The 12,904-nt window shown below is 51.7% G+C and overlaps 1 protein-coding gene across 1 annotated transcript in view; it reads right to left on the minus strand.

The window, feature by feature from the left end:
* Nucleotides 1-11,969: 11,969 nt before the first annotated feature.
* LOC103653689 (pentatricopeptide repeat-containing protein At5g65560) overlaps nucleotides 11,970-12,904 on the minus strand; it is a 28,182-nt gene continuing 27,247 nt past the window's right edge. Inside the window, exons 5-6 of the mRNA XM_008680517.2 lie at nucleotides 12,727-12,840; nucleotides 11,970-12,590 (exon numbers count right to left, since the gene is read on the minus strand). The gene's annotated coding sequence lies outside the window, so the exon portion shown is untranslated. The remainder of the gene's footprint in view (nucleotides 12,591-12,726; nucleotides 12,841-12,904) is intronic.

Consider the following 12,904-nt stretch of genomic DNA (forward strand, 5'->3'; position numbering starts at 1 on the left):
AGCAAGACGAACGACTTGGCGCGGCTCGCCAGTCGCCGAGCTTCGGTTTGGTCGAGGGGCAGCTCTCCTCGATGGAGATATTGCAGGTACGGGGTCTGCCAGTTTCGATTAGGCGTGACCCCGCTCCGCTCTTCCTCGACGCGCAGAGTCTCACCCTCGGGGGCCGAGGGTGCCTCGGGCTGAGCCAAGGGTGCCTCGGGCTGAGACGAGGGTGCCTCGGGCTGGGCCGAGGCCTTCTCGGGCTCGGGCGTGTCGTCGGTCTTGACTGAGGGTTGATGTAGGTCTCGGGAGAAGACGTCCGGGGGAACCGTTGTTCGCCACGAGGCTATCTTAGCCAGCTCATCCGCAGTCTCGTTGTATCGTCGGGCGACGTGGTTGAGCTCGAGCCCGTGGAACTTGTCTTCCAGGCGCCGAACCTCGTCGCAGTAGGCTTCCATCTTCGGGTCGCGGCAGTGGGAGTGATGACAAGCTGCGAGTCGCCGCGAGCGTCGAGGCGTCAGACCCCTAGCTCGATGGCGATGCGCAACCCGTTAACCAGAGCCTCGTACTCAGCCACGTTGTTGGACGCCGGGAAATGGAGGCGCAGCACGTAGCGGAGGTGCTTCCCGAGGGGCGAGATGAAGAGCAGGGTCGCGCCTGCCCCTGTTTTCATCAGCGACCCGTCGAAAAACATGGTCCAGAGTTCCGGTTGAATCGGAGCTGCTGGAAGCTGGGTGTCGACCCATTCAGCCACAAAGTCCGCCAAGACTTGGGACTTGATGGCCTTCCGAGGGGCGAACGAGATTGTCTCACCCATGATTTCCACCGCCCACTTTGCAATTCTACCTGAGGCCTCTCGGCACTGGATGATCTCCCCCAGGGGGAAGGATGACACCACAGTCACCGGATGAGACTCGAAGTAGTGTCGCAACTTCCGTCGCGTCAGGATCACCGCGTACAGCAGCTTCTGAATTTGTGGGTAGCAGATCTTGGTCTCGGACAGTACCTCACTGATGAAGTAGACCGGCCTCTGGACGGGCAATGCATGCCCCTCTTCTCGTCTCTCAACCATGATCGCGGCGCTGACCACCTGAGTGGTAGCGGCGACGTAGATCAAGAGGGCTTCTCCGGCAGTGGGGGACACCAAGATGGGCGCGTTCGTGAGGAGCGCCTTCAGGTTCCCGAGGGCTTCCTCGGCCTCAGGGGTCCAAGTGAAGCACTCGGCCTTCCTTAAGAGGCGCGAGATGAAGCGGCTCAGAGCCGCAAGGCATCCCATGACCCTCTGTACGCCTTTCAAGTCCTTGATGGGCCCCATGTTGGTGATGGCCGCGATTTTCTCCGGGTTGGCCTCGATGCCCCGTTCGGAGACGATGAACCCCAAGACATGCCTCGGGGGACCCTGAAGACACACTTCTCGGGGTTGAGTTTTACGCCTTTCGCCTTGAGACACAGGAATGTCGTTTCAAGGTCGGAAAGGAGGTCGGAGGCTTTCCTCGTCTTGACTACGATGTCATCGACGTAAGCCTCGACCGTTCGACCAATGTGTTCGCCCAACACGTGGTTCATGCACCTTTGGTATGTCGCACCCGCATTCCTCAAACCAAATGGCATAGTAACGTAGCAGTACATGCCAAAAGGTGTGATGAAAGAAGTCGCGAGCTGGTCGGACTCTTTCATCCTGATTTGGTGATACCCTGAATAGGCATCGAGGAAAGACAGGGTTTCGCACCCAGCAGTGGAATCCACGATTTGATCGATGCGAGGCAGAGGGTAGGGAACCTTCGGACATGCTTTGTTTAGACCAGTGTAGTCTACACACATCCGCCATTTCCCTCCTTTCTTTCTCACAAGCACAGGGTTGACAAGCCATTCGGGATGGAATACCTCTTTGATGAACCCTGCAGCCATCAGCTTGTGGATATCCTCGCCTATGGCTCTGCGCTTTTCTTCGTCGAATCGGCGCAGAGGCTGCTTCACGGGTCGGGCTCCAGCTCAGATGTCTAGCGAGTGCTCGGCGACTTCCCTCGGTATGCCAGGCATGCCCGAGGGACTCCACGCAAAGACTTCGGCGTTCGCGCGGAGAAAGTCGACGAGCACTGCTTCCTATTTGGGGTCGAGCTCGGAGCCGATCCGGATCTGCTTGGAGGCATCGTTGCTGGGTCGAGAGGGACGGATTTAACCGTCTCTGCTGGCTCGAAGTTGCCGGCGTGGCGCTTCACGTCTGGCGCCTCCTTGGAGAGGCTCTCCAGGTCGGCGATGAGGGCCTCGGATTCGGCGAGGGCCTCGGCGTACTCCACGCACTCCACGTCGCATTCGTACGCGTGTCGGTACGTGGGGCCGACGGTGATGACCCCGTTGGGGCCCGACATCTTGAGCTTGAGGTAGGTGTAGTTGGGGATGGCCATGAACTTGGCGTAGCATGGCCTACCCAGCACTGCGTGGTAGGTTCCTCGGAACCCGACCACCTCGAACGTGAGGGTTTCCCTTCGGAAGTTGGAGGGAGTCCCGAAGCAGACGGGCAGATCGAGTTGTCCAAGGGGCTGGATGCGTTTCCCGGGGATGATCCCGTGAAAAGGTGCCGCTCCTGCCCGGACCGAGGACAGATCAATCCGCAGGAGCCCGAGGATCTCGGCGTAGATGATGTTGAGGCTGCTGCCTCCGTCCATGAGGACCTTGGTGAGCCTGACGTTGCCGATGACGGGGTCGACAACGAGCGGATATTTCCCCGGGCTCGGCACGCGGTCTGGGTGGTCGCCCTGGTCGAAGGTGATGGGCTTGTCGGACCAGTCTAGGTAGACTGGCGCCGCCACCTTTACCGAGCAGACCTCCCGATGCTCTTACTTGCGGTGCCGAGCCGAGGCGTTCGCCACTTTCCCACCGTAGATCATGAAGCAGTCGTGGACCTCAGGGAACTCCTCTGCCTTGCGATCCTCCTTCTTGTCGTTGTTGTGGGCCCTGCCACCTTCCGCAGGTGGTCCGGCCTTGTGAAAGTGGCGTCGAAGCATGACGCACTCCTCGAGGGTGTGCTTGACGGGCCCCTGATGATAGGGGCATGGCTCCTTGAGAATTTTGTCGAAGAGATTAGCACCTCCGGGAGGTTTCCGAGGATTCTTGTACTCGGCGGCGGCGACAAGGTCCGCGTCGGCGGCGTCGCGTTTCGCTTGCGACTTCTTCTTGCCTTTCTTCTTGGTGCCGCGCTAAGTGGACGCCTCGGGGACATCTTCCGGCGGGCGGCCCTGGGGCTGCTTGTCCTTCCGGAAGATGGCCTCAACCGCCTCCTGGCCAGAGGCGAACTTGGTGGTGATGTCCATCAGCTCGCTCGCCCTGGTGGGGGTCTTGCGACCCATCTTGCTCACCAGGTCGCGGCAGGTGGTTCGGGCGAGGGACTCCGATCCTCCCCGCTGTCGTAGCGTCCCCCACGCCTGGGGTGGTAGCCTCGGCGCACCCTCTCGTCGAGGTGGGTTCGATGGTTGCGGTGGTGGTGCTCGTTGCCGAGGCGACCCAGGGCCGCAGGCGCTGTGTTGCGCGTGCGCCCGGTGTGGACCGAGGCTTCCAGCATCAATCGGGAAGTCGCGGCGCGATGCTCCGAGGGGTACCCCTGCCTTCGGGAGGCAGAGCTTTCGGCCCGTCGGACCGCGACATCCTTCAGGAGATTCTTGAGCTCTCCCTGGATACGCCGCCCTTCGGTGGTTGATGGCTCCAGCATCGCGCGGAGAAGTATCGCTGCTGCAGCCAGGTTTTGGCCGACCCCACCGGAAGTCGGTGGCGGCCTCGCCCTGACGTCATCGGCAATGCGGAGCTGGATGCCCTGGGGCAGATGACGCGCTTCTCCGGGCGGAGCTCGGTCTGCCCATTCCTGCCTGGTGTTCCGCTGGAACGGCTCAAGTGTTCCTGCTCCCTCGTCGAGCCTGGCCTGCATCTCGCGGATTTGCTCGAGCTGTGCGTCCTGACCCCCCACAGGGACTGGGACCATAGCTAGCTCCCGAAGGATGTCAACGTGAGGCGCAGGCCTAGGGGATCACCGTTTTCCGGTATACCAAGATGGTTGCCTTCGCCGGGACCCCCTAGATCGACGTGGAAACATTCACGACTTGGGCCGCAGTCCTCGTCGCTGAAGCTGCGGCTACCGTCGGAACAATCGGGAAGGCAGTAGTTGCATGCGGTTATGAAGTCCCGCATGGCACTGGGGTTACCGAGTTCGGAGAAATCCGAACAAAAGTCGGGCTCGTCATCTTCCTCGGATCCCGAGGGTCCGTAGGTCGAGACGGCCGTCAGCCGGTCCCAGGGTGACCGCATACCGTACCCCGGAGGGTTTGGACATGCCTCTATGAAGGCTTCCACCGAAGCGAAGTCGCCTGGTGGGTCGAGGCTGAATCCAAAAGGCACGAGATGTGAATCGGTCGGTACCTCTTGGTCGACGGGCGGTGACGAAGTCGCGTCAGGGGCAGACTGCACCGTCGTCTCAGGTACGAGGGTGACGCCCAGCAAGTCCTTTGCGAGCGTGCTGGCGTCGTCCGTCCGCTTGGAGTTGGCATGTTGCGGGGAAACAGCACTCGTCTTCGTCTCAGACACGAGGTTGACGCCCGACGTGTCCCCCGTTGGGGCGCCGGCGCCGTCAACTCGCTCGACAGCCGACGAGGTGCCGCCTCCTGCTTGGCCTTGGTTGCCCCGCCTCCTCCTCCGTCGGCGGGGGAGGCGACGGGACAAACCCGAATGTCGTTCTTCCACCGCGTGGGGAAGACATCGTTGATTCCGCCGCCGGCGGGCGGGTTGTCGGTCGCCATTGTCGCTGTCGCGCGGCGGAGGAAGGAGTATCATGTCGTAGCTGCCGTCGAGGGACATGAACTCAAGACTCCCGAAACAGATCACCGTCCTGGGCCGGAAAGGTTGTTGGAAACTACCCATCTAGAGCTTGACGGGAAGCTGTTCGTCAACACGCAGCAGGCCCCTACCTGGCGCGCCAACTGTCGGCGTTTCGACCCTGGGGGGTCCCTGGACCGACGAGTAAATTGTCGCCGCGTGCCCCAGCCCAGATGGGTCGGCGCGAGACGGAGCACGAAGGGGGGAAACTAGAGGGAGACAGGCGTAAAGGGGAAACCCGCGGCCTTCGTGTTGTCCTGCGCCCAGGTCGGGTGCGCTTGCAGTAGGGGGTTACAAGCGTCCCCGTGGGAGGGGGCGAGAGGCCTGTACGCGCCGTCCCGCTCTCCCGCGCGGCCAACCCTCTCGTAAGAGAGCCCTGGACCTTCCTTTTATAGGCGTAAGGAGAGGGCCCAGGTGTACAATAGGAGATGTAGCAGTGTGCTAACGTGTCTAGCAGAGAGGAGCTAGTGCCCTAAGTACATGCCGTCGTGGCAGCCGGAGTGGTTTTGGCACCCTGTTCATGTGATGTCGTGGCCGTCGGAGGAGCGCTGGAGCCTTGCGGAAGGACAGCTGTCGGGGCTATCGAGTCCTTGCTAACGTCTCCTTGCTTCCGTAAGGGGCTGAGAGCCGCCGTCGTCATGGAGCACGCGGGGCGCCATCATTATTTGTTTACCGGGGCGAGCCAGATGGGACGCCGGTCTTGTTCCCTGTAGCCTGAGCTAGCTAGGGGTAGGGTAATGATGGCCCCCCTGTGACGTGGTCGGTCCGTGCCCTGGGTCGGGCGAGGTGGAGGCTCCTCCGAGGTCGAGGTCGAGTCTGTCTTCCGAGGTCGAGGTCAAGTCCGAGCCCCGGGTCGGGCGAGGCGGAGACCATCGTCTGAGGCCAAGGCTGAGTCCGAGCCTTGGGGTCGGGCGAGGCGGAGTCCGTCATCTTCCGGGGCCGAGGCCGAGTCCGAGCCCTGGGGTCGGGCGAGGCGGAGTTCGTCGTCTTCCGGGGCCGAGGCCGAGTCCGAGCCCTGGGGCCGGGCGAGGTGGAGTTCGTCGTCTTCCGGGGCCGAGGCCGAGTCCGAGCCCTGGGGTAGGGCGACGTGGAGTTCGTCGTCTTCCGGGGCTGAGGCCGAGTCCGAGCCCTGGGGTCGGGCGAGGCGGAGCTTCCTATGGCGCCCGAAGCCGGACTTGGCTGCTGTCAGCCTCTCTCTGTTGAGTGGCACAGCAGTCGGAGCGGCGCAGGCGACGCTGTCTTCTTGTCAGGCCGGTCAGTGGAGCGGCGAAGTGACTGTGGTCACTTCGGCTCTGTCGATTGAAGGGCGCGCGTCAGGATAAGGTGTCAGGCCATCCTTGCATTAAATGCTCCTGCGATACGGTCGGTCGGTGTGGCGATCCGGCCAAGGTTGCTTCTCGGCGAAGACTAGGCCTCGGGCGAGCCGAAGGTGTGTCCGTTGCTTGAGGGGGCCCTCGGGCGAGATGTGAATCCTCCAGGGTCGGCTGCCCTTGCCCGAGGCTGGGCTCGGGCGAGGCGAGGTCGTGTCCCTTGAGTGGACCGAGCCTTGACTTAATCGCACCCATCAGGCCTTCGCAGCTTTGTGCTGATGGGGGTTACCAGCTGAGATTAGGAGTCTTGGGGGTACCCCTAATTATGGTCCCCGACAACCGGGCTAAGGTGGTGCGCCATCGTGTGAGGATTCATTTCTCGTGGTTAACTGGGCGCTTGGATGGTCGGGCGTACGACAATTGCTCGTCGGAGCAAAAATCGTGCCGCCAAGCCGCCACACACCATGGGCAGAGCATGGAATGACACGGTTCTTTATGAGTGATTCTCTGTGAGTGCCTTATCTTCCCGTTCTCCTTAGCCTGTATTTCGATTTCCACCGATTGGCTGAGAGTTTAGCTCTCGGGGGGAGTTACCAGCGTTAACGTGTTGCTCTATTGTGGAGGCCGGTGACATCACTGTTCTCAGCCGATGAGAAAGGAAGATGCAATATGGGTCATTGATCGGACATCTAGCGGTCGAGATCAGAAGAAGAATAATGTTTCAGTTATTTAAATCAAGCGCGTAGAGGCTTATGATAGATGTTGACTTGATGAAGGGTCCTTGCACCCCGACGTGTTGTACCCTTCTCTGTGCCTCCTTCTTCTGCTTCTTGTTAGCTGGCTCTGAGCATGAACCGCCTGTTATCGGGAGTACCAGCTTCGGAGCCGAAGCAGCTCCAGCTTGAATGTTGAACGAAGTCATCAGCTCAAAAAAGTGGAAGTGAGTTCACCGAAGGTGGGCGCCAATGTTGGGGACTTGTTCTCAAATGCTATGAATTAAGAACAAGGCAACATAAAATGTTAAATTTTAATGCCCTTCGTCCGTTGAAGCATTATTTCCCCAAGGATATGCTTCGGACGAAGGGTATAATGTCAGAATTACGAAGGTAATACCTTCGTAATTTAAATCACAAAGATAATATAAAATAACGTAATACATAAGGCATTAAAGATAAGTAAATTGGAGATAAATATCATCATTCACATACTATAAATTTAAGATGTTTAAACATAATACTTAGACACATTTATACCTTTGCCTTGACAAAGGGTAATCTCCGAGTGATGCAATCGCAATTACAGGAATGCGTGAACAGTAAAGGAATACTGTTCACTATTTATAGGCACAGGACACAGTCTGTGAGCAATTACAATCATACCTCTCATAAAAGTTTACAACAACGACTCAAACTCTTATGGACTAAAAGGTCATTCTATCTTTAAGTCGGTTTGTAATTCCGAAGCTTCATGAACGGCACCCTTCGGCATCACGTACAGACAGCTTCAGCCGAAGCTGTTTCTTCCTGCAGGACCTTCGGCGATGAAGCATGGTCCCAACAGGCGCTTTCTCTACCAGGGATCTAGGATCCAACGACATCCATCATGTACTGGTTCATGAAAACACCCAGATCTAATCTGGGCCACCAGTTTCAGATCAAGCGGTCCAGATCAAATTATACACCTTTGGCCGAATAGATTTGCAAAAGAGACCCTGTCTTTCTAAGAAACCAACCTGACGTCCATTAGTCAATTAAGATAAATGAATATAAATCAGGATTTTGCAGTTTAGCCCCTAAAAGATATTTTTAGGTATAGATTTAATATTAAAACACTTAGAAACTTGTAAAATCCATATCTTATTTGTTTTAACTCAATTTTTAGGGGTTCTCAAACCTACGATCTTGTAGCGACGCATCCAATATTATTGTTTTGTTTGTTTCCATCTTTGGTGTAATGTTATTTTTAGTTTTTCCTTGTCTATCTTTATGTATTATTGCGATAGAAAAGTGAGGTTACGAGGAACCTAGAGATCAAATTGGAGAAGTACTTGTAGTTGCACCAGAAAAGGAAAGTTGTGTCCTTGATCATTTTCTTTGACCTAATATTGTTCATGATTTTTAATCACCGTGGCACTGTTAGGTTAAGTTGATGGGACCTAATAGGTTATCTAGTTTTGTTTACCTTACACCTTGCATATAAATGAATTATTGGGTAGTCTTGCTAGTGCTATACCTGGTTTACGGATTAATGTTACTTATGATTCATGCTCATGTTCCATTATGATTTACTATTGTTGCCTTTATTATTATACATGATAAGATCATTTTGTTAATTAGAACATGGAGCGACCACCCGAGACAACAGTGCTACCACAAGACTATATGGCTCTAGTCTTGGCTAATTAATTAGGGAAGCTAGTGTGTGAGGCCTTACCCGAAAGTGCCAAGCGGGGAGGAGTTGTACAAGCATAGTGCTGACTGTAATTACTGCGATGGAGTTACAGGCCGTGGAACATGGCTTATGCTCCTCTACCTGAATCCGTAGCGGGTTTTCTCATGCTAGTGAAACTTTGTAAAGGCCCCGTAGTGAACCATTGCTTACTCACCTTGGTAGTGTTTAAGAGTCTACGCAACCCGAGGCAAATAAGGGACCACAACTTATTGGTAAAGATGGGCAATATTTGTAGAGTGTAAAACTGGTATATGAGTCGTGATCATGGTCAAGAATGGCTCGGACCCTCACATGAGTAAATTATGGAATTAAATTTAATCTGTCATGCATTGCATTGTGGGTTTTATTCATCATTGTGATCAATTATTTAATTGGGTTGGTATACACTTATACTTAGTAATTACTAATAAAATTTTGACCAACTTCTTTAAAAGCAATGCTCGATCTTAATCAATTTCTTTGGTAAGCCTTACACTACACATGAGCCCCCTTCCCCGCCCCGCGTAAGTGAGCTCATGCACATTATTCTCCACACTTGTTAGCCATGTACCACCAAAGGAGCTCATTCTTGCTATAATCAGACTATGGAGCTCATTCTTGCTATAATCAGACTAGGTGAAAAGCATGTACCACCAAAGGAGGACTACTACGATGAATTTGATGAGATCTAGGCGTCGTCTCACAAGCAACTATGGAGCCGTGGAGATAGTATCTTAGTTTGTTTATTCTACTATCAGTTATTTTTGTAAGACATTCTCTTTATGCAATAAATATTATGACATTCATCTATTACAATGAGTAATTGTATATGTTGATCTTATTTTGGCGCACATATGAGATGCATCTGGACTCATCCCATAAATTTTGGTGGAATCAACACATTTCTCATGTATATACTAATTACTATCTTATGAGGAATGAGGTGATGATAGATCAACTCATTCTATTCCGCAAACTAAATAAAAAAAGTAAGGAGTGAGAAGAAGATGGATCACCTTATTCCTCAAATCAAAACACACTCTTAATTGCCACCGTAGTCATCACGGTTTGAGCAAGGTGCGGCTGAATACAAAATAGCCCACAATTTCAACCTTGGATGAATTGTCTTATGTTTCCTTCGTTCAAAGTCAACTTATAGACCATATATGGCATGGCTCCGAATGACTTCGACTTGTTGGTACATACATAAAAATGTTGGAGCCAACGGAACAAAAAAATGTGATTTTCTCTGACTTCTATTCTATTTTGTTGATTCATTTCATCATTTGTGTAGGAAGTGCCTGCGTATTGGCTCCAAGACAGAGCTTAGTCTGCCAGGTGTTGGAACAGCGTGTAATCTATTCATCATGACAGTATAATCTTCCGTTCTACTACGCACGTAGTACGAATAAAACTCGCAACGCAAGATCATCTCTGATTTCTCAAAAGAAAAAGGAAAAAAACAGTCAAACAGCAGCAACAGATGATCAAGGACAGCCATCACGTAACACACCAACATCGTAGTGAGTTAAGAAAATTTCCTAAAAATTTAAAATTTCAAACGTATTATAACAAAGTTATGAATTCAGACTTTCTTACCTAAAATTTAATAAATAGTAAATATAAAATGTTGGCTATATAAAAACTATAATAATATGATAGTAAGTTTTTCTATATAAATTACTCCTATTGGACTATATAACTACGTGAATTCCATTCTTATTAAATTTCATGCATACAAATATTTATTTGAGCAAAGTAAATAAATGTAAAATATTTGCATTCATGTTGGTATTTTGGTTGTGCATACAAATATGGTTTCAAAATTTAAAATCAGATTTGAATTGGGATAATTAAATCTAGAAATAAAAAATAGAAAAAATAGCAAATAAAAGACTTAAGGAACACAACCCACATGATTTTTTCCTCCTATTTTTTTATTGTTCCATTTGCCGGATCTTGCATCATTGTTACCTATTCTAGATTTGAGTTTGTTAGTGTTCCTAATAAATAGGATATAATTGTAACAGATAAGTACCAGATTAGATCTATCATGTAACAGATTTGGGTTTGAGTTTGTTAGAGTCCCTAATATATAGGATATGGTTGTAACAGATAAGTACCAGATTAAATCTATCATGTAACCGTCCACCTCTGAGCCTATATAAATACATGCCACCATAACACCTCAAGCCATCAATCAAAGACTCATCTCATCCATAGCCTCGCAGCAGCCACCGCTCGCCGATGGGCCTGTCACCGCGGGCAGGATGCCGCAGCCCAGTACCTGCGTGAACAGGATCGTGCAAGGGAGAAACGGCTCTGGCCGTCGATCCAGTGATGAACGCTCATGATTGAATTTCAAATACCCCATCGTGATCGAAAATTGTAGCCGTTGATCTTGGATCTGTTGGCCGAGATCAGATTGCGGGATCCTTTAATCTCGAGCGTTGATTTTAGATGCGGCCACTGTGATAGAATATCAGTTATTTATGATCATGCTTTTATTACAAATGTGCTATTTACTGTTCATGACAAGATCATTATGTTAATTAGAACATGGAGCGACCACCCGGGAAAATAGTGCTACCACAAGGGTGGTATAGCACGCCCTTGGCTGACTAATTAGAAAGCTAGTGGAGGACTACCCTACCCGAAAGGGGCAAAGGCAGTAGGGGAGTGGTCGGTATAGTGAGGTTCTCGAGCTGATTTTGCTGCGATGGCTTTTCAGACGGAGGATTCCTATGCTGCGCTCCCTAGAAACTGTAGCGGGTTTTTTGAAGCTAGTGGACTTTATAAAGGCCTCGTAGTGGTACCCTGCCTCACTTCCTTGGTAGAGGTGTATGAGGTTTGATCAACCCCATGGCAAATGGATAACACGACTTGTGAGTAAAGATGTGCAACCTCTGCAGAGTGTAAAACAGGTATATCAGTCGTGCTCACGGTCATGAGCAGCTCGGACACTCCCATGATTAACTTATGTAATTAAACTCAATTTGTAATTTGCATTGCATTGTGGGTGTTGATTAATCTTGATCTCTTATTTAATTAGGTTGATAACTACTTATATTTAGTAACTGCTAATAAAATTTTGACCAACTTTAAAAGCAATGCTCAGCTTTAATCATCCTCTTTGGTAAGCGTTACACTTCACATGAGCTCACACCTTTGGTGAGTTCATGCACATTATTCCCTACAACTTGTTGAGCGATGAACATATGTGAACTCACCCTTGTTGTACTCACATCCCCAAGGTCAAGAACAGATACCCAAGATGAGACGCAAGGAGAATGCTGCAATGAGCTCGTGAGATGTCTAGGCTATCGTCTCCCAGTCAACTGTGGTTGCTGGATCGTTGTCTTCATATGATGTAATTAGTTAACTATTTTATACAACACTCTGTTATATATAAATGATATGACATTCGTTTCTATATAATGAGTCAATATATGTGTGAGACTTGATCGCAACATACTTGATGATTTATTTTCGCGTTACTACCCACGGAACCCGGGTGTGACACATCATGGCGTGCAATCAGGCCTCAATTTGCACGTCCTCAATAACCACCACGGCCAGTCGGCCTGGGCCCTGGCCTCACACGGCCGGCGGGGACCACACAGGTCCATGATGATGCATTCACTTCATCTGATACATTTGCCTCCGCAGCAGTGGGAGTCCAGACGAGGACCAGTAGAAGGCGACAGGCCATATACGAGGGCACGCCTCGGCAGTAGGCGACCCTTGTTTGTTCTGCTTGGGGCCGTCGGGCCGACGCCGACCGCGACCGAGCCCTGATGCCTGTAGCTGTTTGGCACGTTCCGGACGGTGACCCCACCAACGTGTCACGTCACGTGTGGAGGAGGGGCCGCAGCCCGCAGACACTACTGCCAATCTGCTACGGGTACAGGGTACTCCTGTAGTCCTGTTTTGGACCATTGCTGTTGCTGAATGCAGTTGTTGGGACCATCGGCAGTCGGCCCCTCGACTGGTAGGCGAGCAGTCGGTCTCCTGGACAGCAAGTTAAAACAGCACAACAAGGCTCAGTTGGCCCAACAACGATTCCAAGTTTCTGAACGAAAGATATGCACTGCAACACATCCTCTAAAATTGCTCTTCAACGCCAGTATTTGCTGAAATTTGATACCTGCAACAGTTGAGTGAAGCTATTTGTAATCTCATACTGTTGGAAGTCCCGCATGTTGTGCTCGAAAGTGCTGTCTTCTGCTACCTGTGCTTGCGAGCCATGGCTCTCTTGCAACTTTATCCAAAGAAAGCATCAAACTGATTAACCTCTGCTGAAGTTGTGACAAAACTATAGCATA

This window comes from Zea mays, chromosome 4, assembly GCF_902167145.1.
Source record: "Zea mays cultivar B73 chromosome 4, Zm-B73-REFERENCE-NAM-5.0, whole genome shotgun sequence".
In the NCBI taxonomy this organism is placed as follows: domain Eukaryota; kingdom Viridiplantae; phylum Streptophyta; class Magnoliopsida; order Poales; family Poaceae; genus Zea; species Zea mays.